The sequence below is a fragment of the Heterocephalus glaber genome, unplaced genomic scaffold (genome assembly GCF_053883595.1).
Source record: "Heterocephalus glaber isolate CG9 unplaced genomic scaffold, H.glaber_assembly_v1.0 deba00001729, whole genome shotgun sequence".
NCBI classification, from domain to species: Eukaryota; Metazoa; Chordata; class Mammalia; order Rodentia; family Bathyergidae; genus Heterocephalus; species Heterocephalus glaber.
Window position 1 is genome coordinate 12,074,546 of NW_028258440.1, and position 12,103 is coordinate 12,086,648.

Below are 12,103 nucleotides of genomic sequence, written 5' to 3' on the forward strand. Positions count from 1 at the left end.
CAGGCAAATTCTCTAAACACGAGCAAAAGCCAAACAAACTTTCTGCCAAGCCATAACACACATTACCTGGAGTCCAAGAGCCAATATAGTCCTTCTTTCCAGAAGAAATCTCCTGAGCCTGGTCTTTACTGGCTTTCTAGTCTTCTGAACTCTGACCAGAATCTCCCATACCATATGCCTAAGGTGTTCCAGCTCTATTTTTTTAGCCAGCATCTCCAAACCTTTCTAAACTCTTTCCACAAGCAATTCCCAAAGGCTCCTGAACCACATGGTCAGGTATAGTCACAGCAGTGACCCCACTTCTGGTACCAAATTTCTGTCGTAGTTACTTTTCTCATTGCTGACACAAAATAGCCAACACCCAATGTTAAAGGAGGAAAGGACTATTTAGCTCACAGTTTGTAGAGGTTTCAGTCCATGATTGGCTGGCTCCAAGGCAGAGTGGCACATGGCAGAGGGGTGTCACAGAGGAGAAACAGTTCATGGTGACCACATGGTAGCAAAAACAACAAGGGAAATTTAATAGCATCTTTCTGCCCCCTTTATTTTATCCAGGCTACTGGGATGAAGGTTTAAACCAATCAGTGTACTAGTTTAGTAATCACATGCCCTTAAATCCCAGCATTATACACTCAGATTCAGCCACCTCTGAATAAGCCCTATGACCACATGAGGCTTTGGGGATACATCTAGACACAAGCCATAACAGTTTGCAAACAAGAACAAAATTTTGCCAAATGCTTCTGTTTGTGAACCAAATTGTTTGAAAACGAAAGCATTCGTGAACTGAGGTACCACTGTATTTATGTTTTGAACTTCTTCTATAAGACAATCATGTAATATTTAAGCTTTTAAGTCTGATTTACTTAATTTAACATTAGAGTCTCAAGGTGTATACATTTTTACAAATGAATCAAGTTTATCTTTCCTTATGGCTGAGTAATATACCATTATGTGCAAATACCACATTTTGTTTATTCATCTGTTGATGGACATATAGAGAACTTTCAATATTTAGCTATTATGAATTCTACTGCTAAAAACTTAGGTATGCATTATCACTGGCATATGATGTCTTTAACTCTTTTGCAAAGAGACTTAGAAGTGGAATATTTGGGTTTAATGAAACTTCTAATTTTAGTTTTTTGGAGAATCTCCATACAATACCCATAATGGTTATACTAGTTTGCATTCCCACTAACAATGGCAAAGGGTTCTGTTTCCCTTACAACTTCTCCAGCATTTCTTATTTGTTTGATTTCTTGATGATGGCTACTCTTACTGGACTCTCAGTATTATTTTTATTTTTATTTCTCTAGCAACCAGTGATATTGAACATTTAAAAAATATATTTATTGGCCATTTGTACTTCTTCTGAGAAGCATCTATTCATTTCAGTTGGCCATTTTTTGACTGGGTCTTTTTTGGGGGGAGGGTTATTTTTTGAGTTCTTTATATATTCTAGATATTAGTCCTCTGTCAGAGAACTGGTTGGCAAAATTTTTCCTCCATTCTATAGATTGTCTCTTCACCCGGTTGGTTGTTTCCTTTGCTGTGCAGAAGATTTTAAATTTGATGTGACCCCATTTGTTGATTCTTGATGTAATTTCTTGTACACTTGGGGTTCTATTCTGAAAGTCCTTGCGTTCAAGGACTTCACAAGTTTTACCTATCTTATCTTCCAGAACATTAAATGTTTCTGTTTGAACATTTAGCTCTTTAATCCATTTTGATTTTAGTTTTGTACAAGATGAGAGGTAAGGGTCTAGATTCAATCTTCTGCATGTGGATAATCAATTTTCCCAGTACCATTTATTAAAGAGGCTATCGTTCCTCCAGGATATGTTTTGGCCCCTTTGTGAAAAATCAGATATGTAAATGTGCCTGGGGTTGTTTCTGCATCATCTATTTTGTTCCAATGATCGACACCTCTGTTTTTTGTGCCAGTATCATGCTCTTTTCATCACTGTAGCTTTGTAATACAGTATAACTTGAAGTCTGGGATTATGTTGCCCCCTGTTTTGCTCTTGTAGCCCAGGATTGCTTTTGCTATTCTGAATGTCTTCAGGTTCCATATGAATTTTAGGACTGTTTTCTTTACTTCAGTGAGGATTCTACTGATATTTTGATTGAGATTGTGTTAAATATGCATATCAGTTTTGTGAGTATGGCCATTCTGACAATACTGCTTGTGCTTATGCAGGATCAGGGAACATTTTTCGATTTTCTGATGTCCTCTTTGATCTCATTTTTCAGAGTACTGTACTTTTCATTGTAGAAGTTTTTCACTTCCTTGGTTAAGTTAATTCCTCAGTATTTCATTTTTCTTTATGCTATTGTAAATGGCATTGTTTTCTTAATTTCTTTCTCAGAGAATTCTTTATTGGTGTAAGGAATGGTATTGATTTTTTTATTGATTTTTTTCCCATTAAGTTTATTGGTACATTTTAGGTATAAAATACAGTTACATTCATCATTGGGATCTTGTACCATTACATGAGTATCTTGGTTCTTATTTTTTTCCTCATCCCTTGCCCTCCCTTCACCCCCTCCACTCTTCCCTATTTGCAAAGACTTTGTTTCCATTTTTTTTTCTCATATTTTTTCTTTTCCCTTTTTTCCTTTCCCCTACTCCTCACTCTTCCCCTGTTCCTTTAGACCTTTTCTTCCTATTATACAATATCAATTATACATTTTTTAAAATTACAATATCAAGATCTAGGAGACATTACCACAGATTTTACAGAATTTAAAAGGATATAGAAAGCATATTACAATAATCTTTTTTGAGATAAATTTGACAACTTCTAAGAAGTACCTTGGAAGAGAAATTAATGAAACTAACTCTGGAGGAAATATAAAATTTGAATAGCACCTATTAAAGAAAGTATATTCCTAGCTTGAAAACATACCTGTATGACAACAGCAGGCTCATATACATTTTAACTGATAAATTATATCAAACAATTAAAGCAGAAAAAAGAAGGAACACTTCTCCCCTCATTTTAGGAACTCAACATTGTGCTAATCCTAAAACTGGATAAAGATAATAGAAGAAAAAAGTATGAACATAGATAGAAATTTGTTTAACAAAACAAACTAATAGAAGTCAAATTTGGCAGTATATAGAAAGTGGTTTTATTATAGGGATGGCAGTGTTGGTTCAGCATTGGAAGATCCACCCCCAAAAGTCATCATTTTAACAGAGGAAAGGAGAAAGCCATATGATCCTGTCACTAGTTGGAGAAAAAGTATTGGAGTAAATTCTACAGCTGTTCATGGTAAAAGCTATCAGGAAACTAGAAGTAGAACAGAACCTTCTCAACAGATTAAAGACATGTACTCCATACTTTTAGCAAAAATTCTTATATGAATGCAGAAGATACAATGCTTTTTCCTTAAGGTGGGGAACAAGGGCAGATATGCTTACTCTTTATCTGTCCATTAAACTTTGAAACCTAGGCCCCACCAAAATAGTCTGGCAATAAAATGACACAATTAGGATAGGATCGGCAAGGTAGAAACAAAATCTTTATATGTAGATGAAATGATCATCTACAGAGAAAATACTAAGAAATCTCTAGGAGCCCCTAGAACTTGTATTTGAATTTAGCAGGATTACAAAACACAAGGTATATATAAAGATTCAGGTCTGTGTATACTTGCTATAAATGAAGAACTGGATATTGAAATTTAAAAGTTATGTAGGAATACAAAGGACCTAGAAAAGTTAAAAAAAAAAACCGTGTTGGAAGACTTTAGTACCTAATTTTAAGACTTCTTCTAAAACTACAGTTATCAAGGCAGTGTTGGTATAAGGAAAGTCATATAGATCATTTGAATAAAACAGAATTTAGAAATAGAATCACACATATATGGTCCACTGAGTTTTGAAAGATTATTTAGCATTAGCATTTTATAGAATATAAACTCAATTCAGGAGCTGAGGAAGAGATAGTGTTTTCAGCAAATGGCACTAGAACACCTGGTATCCATATATAAAAAAATCACCTCAACCTTCTATTTCCATACATGAAAATAACTTGAAGGGATCTATGAACCTAAATATGAAAGCCTAAAAGTATAAAACTTTAAGAAGAAATTATAAGGGAAAATGTTTATGAATTTAGGGTAGGCAAGAACTACCTAGGATACAAAAAACATGATGTATAAAAGAAAAAAATTGATAAATGAGATTCCATCAAAATTTAGAACTTTAGATGACATCATTAAAATGAAAAGTAGTCCTTAAACAGACCATATTTACAATGCATATAACCTATGAGCCAAATATATAAAGAACTCTTACAGCTCATTAATAGACAACCCAATTAAAAAGTAGACAAAAGAAGATGATAAATAGCCAGTATAGCACAAGGAAAGGTGTGCAACTCTAGAATCAGAAAAATACTAATCAGTACAATAACAAGATTGAATTATACACTCATTAGGGAGATGAAGTTAAAAGTTTCAAAAGCCTTGTCATGACTTTTTCTTTTTGTTGGATTCTCCCCCTTTGCATTAAATTTGTCATTCCCAATGGATTCATTCTGCTGGGTTTCCTGGGGTTGTGGTCCTCATTGTCTTTTCCTAGGGTATTGTCTAAAATTTTTTGGAGTGCCAGTTTGGTATGCATGAAGTTCCTGAGGTGCTCTTTATCATGAAAGTATCTTATTTCTCCATCAAGTTTGAAAGGTATTACATCAATCTGGGTTGAGGCAGGGTACATCAATCTGGGTTGGAGGCTGTTTTCCTTTAGGGCTTGAAATACATCACTCCAAGCTCTTCTTGCCTTGAGGGTTTGCATTGAGAAGTGTGCTGTGATTCTGATGGGCTTTCCTTTGTATGTGATTTGTTCTTTTCTCTCACTGCTTGTAGAATTTTGTTCTTCTGTTGGATTTCTGGAATCCTAACTATTGTATGCCTATGTGTAGATTTTTTTTTTTTTTGATCAAGACTAGCTGGAGTCCTATATGCCTCACTTATCTGTATGTCAAGTTCTTTTCCCCTCCTTAGGAAGTTTTCTGCCATCACTTCAGTGAACAGTTTTTTTATGTCATCTGCACTCTCTCCTCTTTCTTCATTGACTCCGATCAGTCTTATGTTATTCTTCTTTGCATCGTCTAGCAGCTGCTGGATTGATTTCTAGTGTTCCCTTACAATTTTAAAGCAATTTTTCTTTTCCTGGTCACTCATTGCAATCTTATGCCCTATATCTGAAATTCTGTCCTCACGTTGGTTCATTCTGCTGCACAGACTTTCGATGGAGTTTTTAATCTCCTGGAAATCTGTTTGCATCAGTTTTATGGATTCCATTTGTTTCCTATGTTGGGATTCCATCATGTTCCTCAGCTCCTTTATTTTTTTATCTGTGTCCTCTCTAGATTTATTAATCATGTCTTGCACTATGAGCACAATCTTTGCTGTTATCTGAGGAATTATTTCTGATTTCATTTTTCCCAGATCCTCTTTTGTTGCCAGTTCAGAGAGTCCAGGTGGTTGAGTATCAGATTGTTCCATCTCATTTCCCTTTGGGGTTGCTGTAGGTGATCTGGAGGTCTGTTTTTGAGGCTTGTTTACGTGTCTTCTCATTTCCACGGGGTGGGGGTGGGGTGCACTTCTGGCACCCGTGCGGCTCAGCTTCTCTGCCCTAGGAGCGTGGGGTCAGTATTGATTTTTTTTATCCTGCTACATTACTGAACTTGGTTATTAATTCCAAGAGTCATTTGATAGAATTTTTTGGGTCTTCTATGTAGAGGATCATGTTGTAGGCAAACAGTGATAATTTGATTTCTTCTTTTCATATATATATATATATTCATTTTCTTTCTTTCCCTTGACATGTGAATCAATGGAACAGAATAGAAGGTGCAGAAAAAAAACCCCAGGCATATTCTGCCATCTGATGTTTGAGAAAAGTTTCAAAAACATGTGCTGGAGAAAAGATAGCCTCTTTAACATATGGTGTTGGGAATACTGATTATACACATTACATATATGCAGAAGATTGAATCTAGACTCATATCTCTCACCATGTACTAAACTAAAATAAAAATGAATCAAAGACCTAGATATTAAAACAGAAACACTATGCCAGAAAGCAAAACACTTGAAGACATAGGCATAGGCAAGGACTTTCATAACAGAACCCCAATTGCACAAGAAACTACATTAAGAATCAACAAATAGGGCCAGGGATTTAGCTCAGCGGTTCTGCCACCTGCCTCGAAAGTGCAAGGTCCTGAGTTCTGGTACCAAAAGACAAACAAACAAAAAAACCCCAAAATAATAAACAAAAGAATCAACAGATAGGATATTATATCAAATTAAAAAGCTTCTGCACAGCAAAGGAAACAATCAACAGAGTGAAGAGGCAACCTACAGAATGGGAAAAATTTTTACCAGTTATTCCTTGGATGCGGGGGACTAATATCTAGAATATTTAATGAACTCAACAATGTTAGACTTCCAAAATAAAAAAGACTCAATCAAAAAATGGTCAACTAAAATAGACACTTCTCAGAAGTAGAAATGACCAACAAATATTTGAGAAAATGTTGAACATTTCTGCCCACTAGAGAAATACAAATTAAAAGGATGTGGAAATACCATCTGTATGTCAGTGTTTACTAGAGTCAGATGTGGAAGAGTACAAAATGCTTGTCTTCATGCTGGAAAATTGAATGATCCAGTTGAAGGCCTGGAGCCCATGGCAATGTCCCATGCAAATCCATATCAGGAGACTGAAGGGTCCATGACGGGAGACTGAAGGATCTGCCCTGGAAAGGTCCAAGGGCCAGTGCTGGAAGCTGAAGTGTCTGTGCCAGATGGCTGAAGGATCTGAGCCAGAAGGCTGAGGAATCTGCACTGGAAGCTAGGTGACAATGTCCAAGATGAAGATGAGAATTGAAGCTCCTCCAAAGAAAGAAAACAGCCAAAACCTCTTCAAAGGAAAGCAGTTGCAATGAAGCTTCTCCAAGGAAGATCAGCTGACATTCTTCCTTTCCATTCTCCTTTTGTACTGTTCAGACAACAATCCTCCTTGAAGTGAGTCTTCCATGTGCAGAACTATGCTGATTCAATTCAGCTGCATGTTCCCACTGAAGTTGGCAATTAATCAATTAACCACCACACCATCTTATCCCAATAAGAATGACTGTCATCATGAAATCAAATGACAAATGGTGACAGGGCTGTGGGGGAAAAGGAACCCTTCTACATTGCTGGTGGGAATGTAAACAAGTACAACCGCTATGAAAAACAGTATGGAGATTTCTGAAAAAACTAAAAATAGAAATTCCATTTGACCCAGCCATACCTCTTCTGGGTATCTTCCTAAAAGAGTTAAAGACATCATATTACAGTGATATATGCATTCCTATGTTTTTTCTATATCTAGAATATATGGTTTTACCTGCAGAATTCATAATAGCCAAATCTTGGAAGCAGCCTTTATGTTCATCAACAGATGACTGGACAAAGGAAATGTGATATTTATACATACCGGAGTACTACTCTGCCATGAAGAATAAGCTTGAGTCATTCGTAGGAAAATGGATGCACCCTGAGACTCTAATTTTAAGTGAAATAAATCAGACTCACAAGCTTAAATATCATACAGTTCCCTTATATGAGAAGCCCAAAATGTAAATAAAGAACAAAATAAAAGATAGATAATAGGAAATAGGGAGGTAGATCTTTTGCAAATGAGAAGAGGAACAAGAGGTGGAGGGAGGGGGAGGGAATGAAAGCAAGGTGATGAGAAGAGAATTAACATGTGTTATTTACTTGTACAACTCTCCATGAGAAATGTAGTCATTATTTCCTGCAAACATGTGCTAATAAAAAATAAATGTGAAGAAAATTAAAACAAACATTTTCTTTTTTCCTTTTAAAAAAATCTTTTATTAGTACATGTTTGCAGTATATACTGATTACATTCACTGTAGGGAACTGATACATGGTCAGAGCACATTTCAATTCCTTTTTCCCCCTTCCTTCCATTCCCTTTTATTTTTCCATCATCAGATTCATTTATTTATCTAAAAAAAGTTATAAAATTAATCATGATATATACAGATTGAAGACCAGACTAATAGGCCAAAGTACATATAACACATGTAAGACAATTGTACCATGTTAAGGTACACTTTTAGATATTGTCCATTCTGGATTACAATACTTTTTGTCTTACTTTTCTTGTTGGTGAGACAAAATATCTGACACACACCCAAAGTAAAAGGAGAAAAGATTTACTTAGCTCACACTTTGCAGAGGTTTCAGTCCATAATTGGCTGGCTCGAAGGCAGGGTGGCATGGCAGATAGGTAATGCAGATGAGAAACAGTTCACGGTAGGCAGAAGGTAGCAAAACAAGCAAGGGATGAGACAAGCTTCTTTCAGTCCTTATACTGTATTCAGGCTACCGGGATTAGGGTGGTACCAGACCAATTAGTGGATTGATTTAGTAATCACCCACCCTTAGTCCCAGCATTGCACACTCTAGATCCAGCCACCTCTGAAAAAGCCTCATTTATGCCAGCATGGGGCTTTGAGGGGGACATCTAGACCCAAATCATAACACCTTTAGATCTACTGGAAGATAAAATAGGTAAAAGTCTTGAAGTCATAGGCATACACGAGGAGTTTCAGAACAGAACACTAAATGCACAAGAAACTACATCAAGAATCAACAAATGGAAAAAAGAATCAGCAAATGGGATTTTATCAAATAAAAAAGTTTCTGCACAGCAAAGGGAGCAACCAACAGGGTGAACAGACAATCTATAGAATGCAAAAATTTTTTGCCAGCCATTCCTTGAACAGAGGACTGATATCTAGAATATATAAAGGACTAAAATATATCAGACCTTCCAAAATGAAAGATCCAATCAAAAACTTTCAACTGAAATGGACAATTCTCAGAAAAAGTACAAATGTCTAATAAATACTTTAATAAACATTCAATGTTTCTGCCTTTAGGGAAATACAAATTAAAACAACACTGAGATACCATCTTACTTCAGAAAGAATGGCTATTATCAAGAAATCAAATGATATCAAGTAGTGTAGGGTCTTTGGGGTAGAAGGAACCCTTCTAACCTTGTTAGGAGTGTAAATTAGTACTACCACTATAGAAATCAGTATAGAAATTCCTCAAAAATGTAAAACTAGAAATCTCATTTGACCCATTCCTCTTCTAAGTATCTTCCCCAAAGAGTTAGACATCATAGTACAGTGGTACATGCATACTCATGTTTACAGCTGCATAATGCATAGTAGTTAAATCTTGGAAGCAACTTATATGTCTATCAATAGATGAATGGATAAAGAAAATGTGGTATTTATACACAATGGAGTGCTACTCAGCCATAAAGAAGGATAATGTTGGGCTGGGGATTTAGCTCAGTGGCTCCGCTGCCTGCCTTGCAAGCTCAAGGACCCGAGTTTGATCCCCGGTACCACAAAAAAAAAAGAATAATGTTGAGTCACTTGTATGAAAATGGATGTACTTTGAGACCATAGTGTTAAGTGAAATAAATCAGGCACACAATGTAAAAATTGCACGTTTTCTTTTATATAAGAAACCCAACTATTGTAGGTTTTCACAATAGCCCATGCTGCATTTCTCAGACATGGTGTGTACTTTTATTTTTGCTTTTATCTTCTTTTTCTCTTTATTTGGCCCAAGTTTGTTCTGCAAAGCTGGTTTTTCCCATACCCATTTGCTCTGCACTTTTCAGATAAACATTTGGCACTGGTAAAATAAAAAAGAAACCCAAAGTATAAATAAATTAAAGAGCAAAATAGAACATAGATAATAGGTAATAGGGAACTAGAACTTTTGCTAAAGTGAAACGGACCAAGAGATGGAGGGAGGGGAGAGGAAAAGGAGGGGAAAGGAATAAAAAATTAATTTTTGTTATGTACATGCACCTACTTCCCATGATAGATGTAATCATTATGTACTGCAAATATCTACTAATACAAATCATTTTATAAAAAGAGACAATCTGGGTATCAGTGCCTGGCATAAAAGGTATAGTTGATTATCTTAACCACTTTGCTTATCCTATTGGGTTTGGAATACATGCCAGAGTCAACGTGGTGGGTACAATTGAGATTATGATCAAGATGGCTGTGGTCATGTTAAGCTGGATCCCTATACTGTTTGTCCCTCTCTCTGGTAGAAGGCTCAGTGGTAACTTGGATAATTCATTTCAAAGGAGAATTTTCAAGAAATGATTCTAGGTCTTCACTGACAATATTTTTACTTGAGCTGATAATAAGATGTTAAATGGATACATCTGAGATCATTTTTCTTTGTTTTTTTTGTCTTCTCTTTGGAGTAGTACGTGGGACACCAAAGGCTATAGCTCTCCTTGTGTGTTAGTTACTTTTCTCTCATTGCTGACACAAAATACCTGTCATCCAAAGTTAAAGGAGGAAAGGATTATTTAGCTCACAGTTTGTAGAGGTTTCAGTCAATAATCGGCTGGCTCCAAGGCAGGGTGGCACATGGCAGAGAAGCAACAGTTCATGGTGACAGAAGACAGCAAAAGCAAGCAAGCAAGGGACCTTAACAACGTCTTTCTGTCTCTTTTATCTTATCCAGACTACTTAGGGTGAGTAGCACTCACACCCTTCATTCTAGTGCCCTTAAGGCTAGCACTGCACCATGAATCAATCACACACTCTAAATTCAGCCACCTCTGAAAAGCCCCACCTATGACTGCATGAGGCTTTGGGGGGACAGCTAGACATAAACCATAACACCTTGGTAACAGGGAAGTTTAACTGAAATAAATAGAGCCTATATATTTACTTAAAGGGCCCCTGCTTCCAAATACTTGGAATCTGATTGGTTTAAGGAAGAAGGGAAGCTGTCTGGAAGGGTGAAGCTCACTGGTATTTTCTTTTTTTTTACCCTTTTATTGGTACATTTTAGATATACAATATAATGACATTCATCATTGGAAATTTGCACCTTTACATAATCTCTCTTGGTTCTTATTTTTCCCACTTCCCCTGCCCTCCCTTCAACCCTCAACCCCTCCCTATTTACAAAGACTTTGTTTCCTTTTTTTCATTTTCTCATATTAATTCCATTCCCGTTTTTCCTTTCCCCTACCCCTCCCACTTCCCCTTCCCCTTTGCTCCTTTTCTTCCTATTTCCCATTATCTATTATACTTTTAGCCCTTATTTACACTTTCAGTTTCTCACACCAGAGAAACTATTCGGTATTTACACATGTGTGTCCTATTTATTTCACTTGAGAGTATCGCCTCAATGTGCATCCATTTAGCTATAAATGTCTCTAATTTCTCATTTTTATGGCTCAGTAGTACTCCATTTTATAAAAATACCCCACATTTTCTTTATCCAGCCTCCAGTTGATGGGCATTTTGGCTGTTTCCAAGTTTTAGCTATTACAAACTGTGCTGCTATGAACATGGGTGCACATATATCACTGTGGTATGATTCTTTTAATTCTTTGGAGAAGATACCCAGCAGGGGAATAGCTGGGTCAAATGGGACTTCCAGTCCTAGTTATTTGAAGTATCTCCATACTGATTTCCACAGGGGTTGCACCAGTCTACACTCCCACCAGCAGTGGAGCAGGGTTCCTCTTTCCCCACATCCCCGCCAGGATTTATTATTGGTTGATTTCTTGACACCAGCCATTCTTTCTGGGGTGAGGTGGAATCTCAGCGTTGTTTTCATTTGCATCTCTTGAATGACCACTCACTGGTATTTTCAATGGAGAATGCATGTATGAAGAAGTATAAATCTGGAAAAAGAAAATGTAGAAATCATAACATTTTCCAGTTCAGGCTAATGAGATGCAGCAGGGCCTAGGAATATTAGTGGAGGTTAGTTAGTGCATGCACAAAGCACTCCAGAGAGATACTGGGAAAATTTATGAAGCAAGGATTCAAAACAATGTAATACAAAGCAAGAAAAAGCAAACATTGTGTGGGCCAATGTTTCTCAATGTGTGGTCCTTGGAGCATCTACAACAGAGTTACCTAGTATTCTTGTTTAAAATGCTGACTTTTCAGGTGTTGAGACCTTTGAATCAAGATCGGGGTAAGGCCTCCAA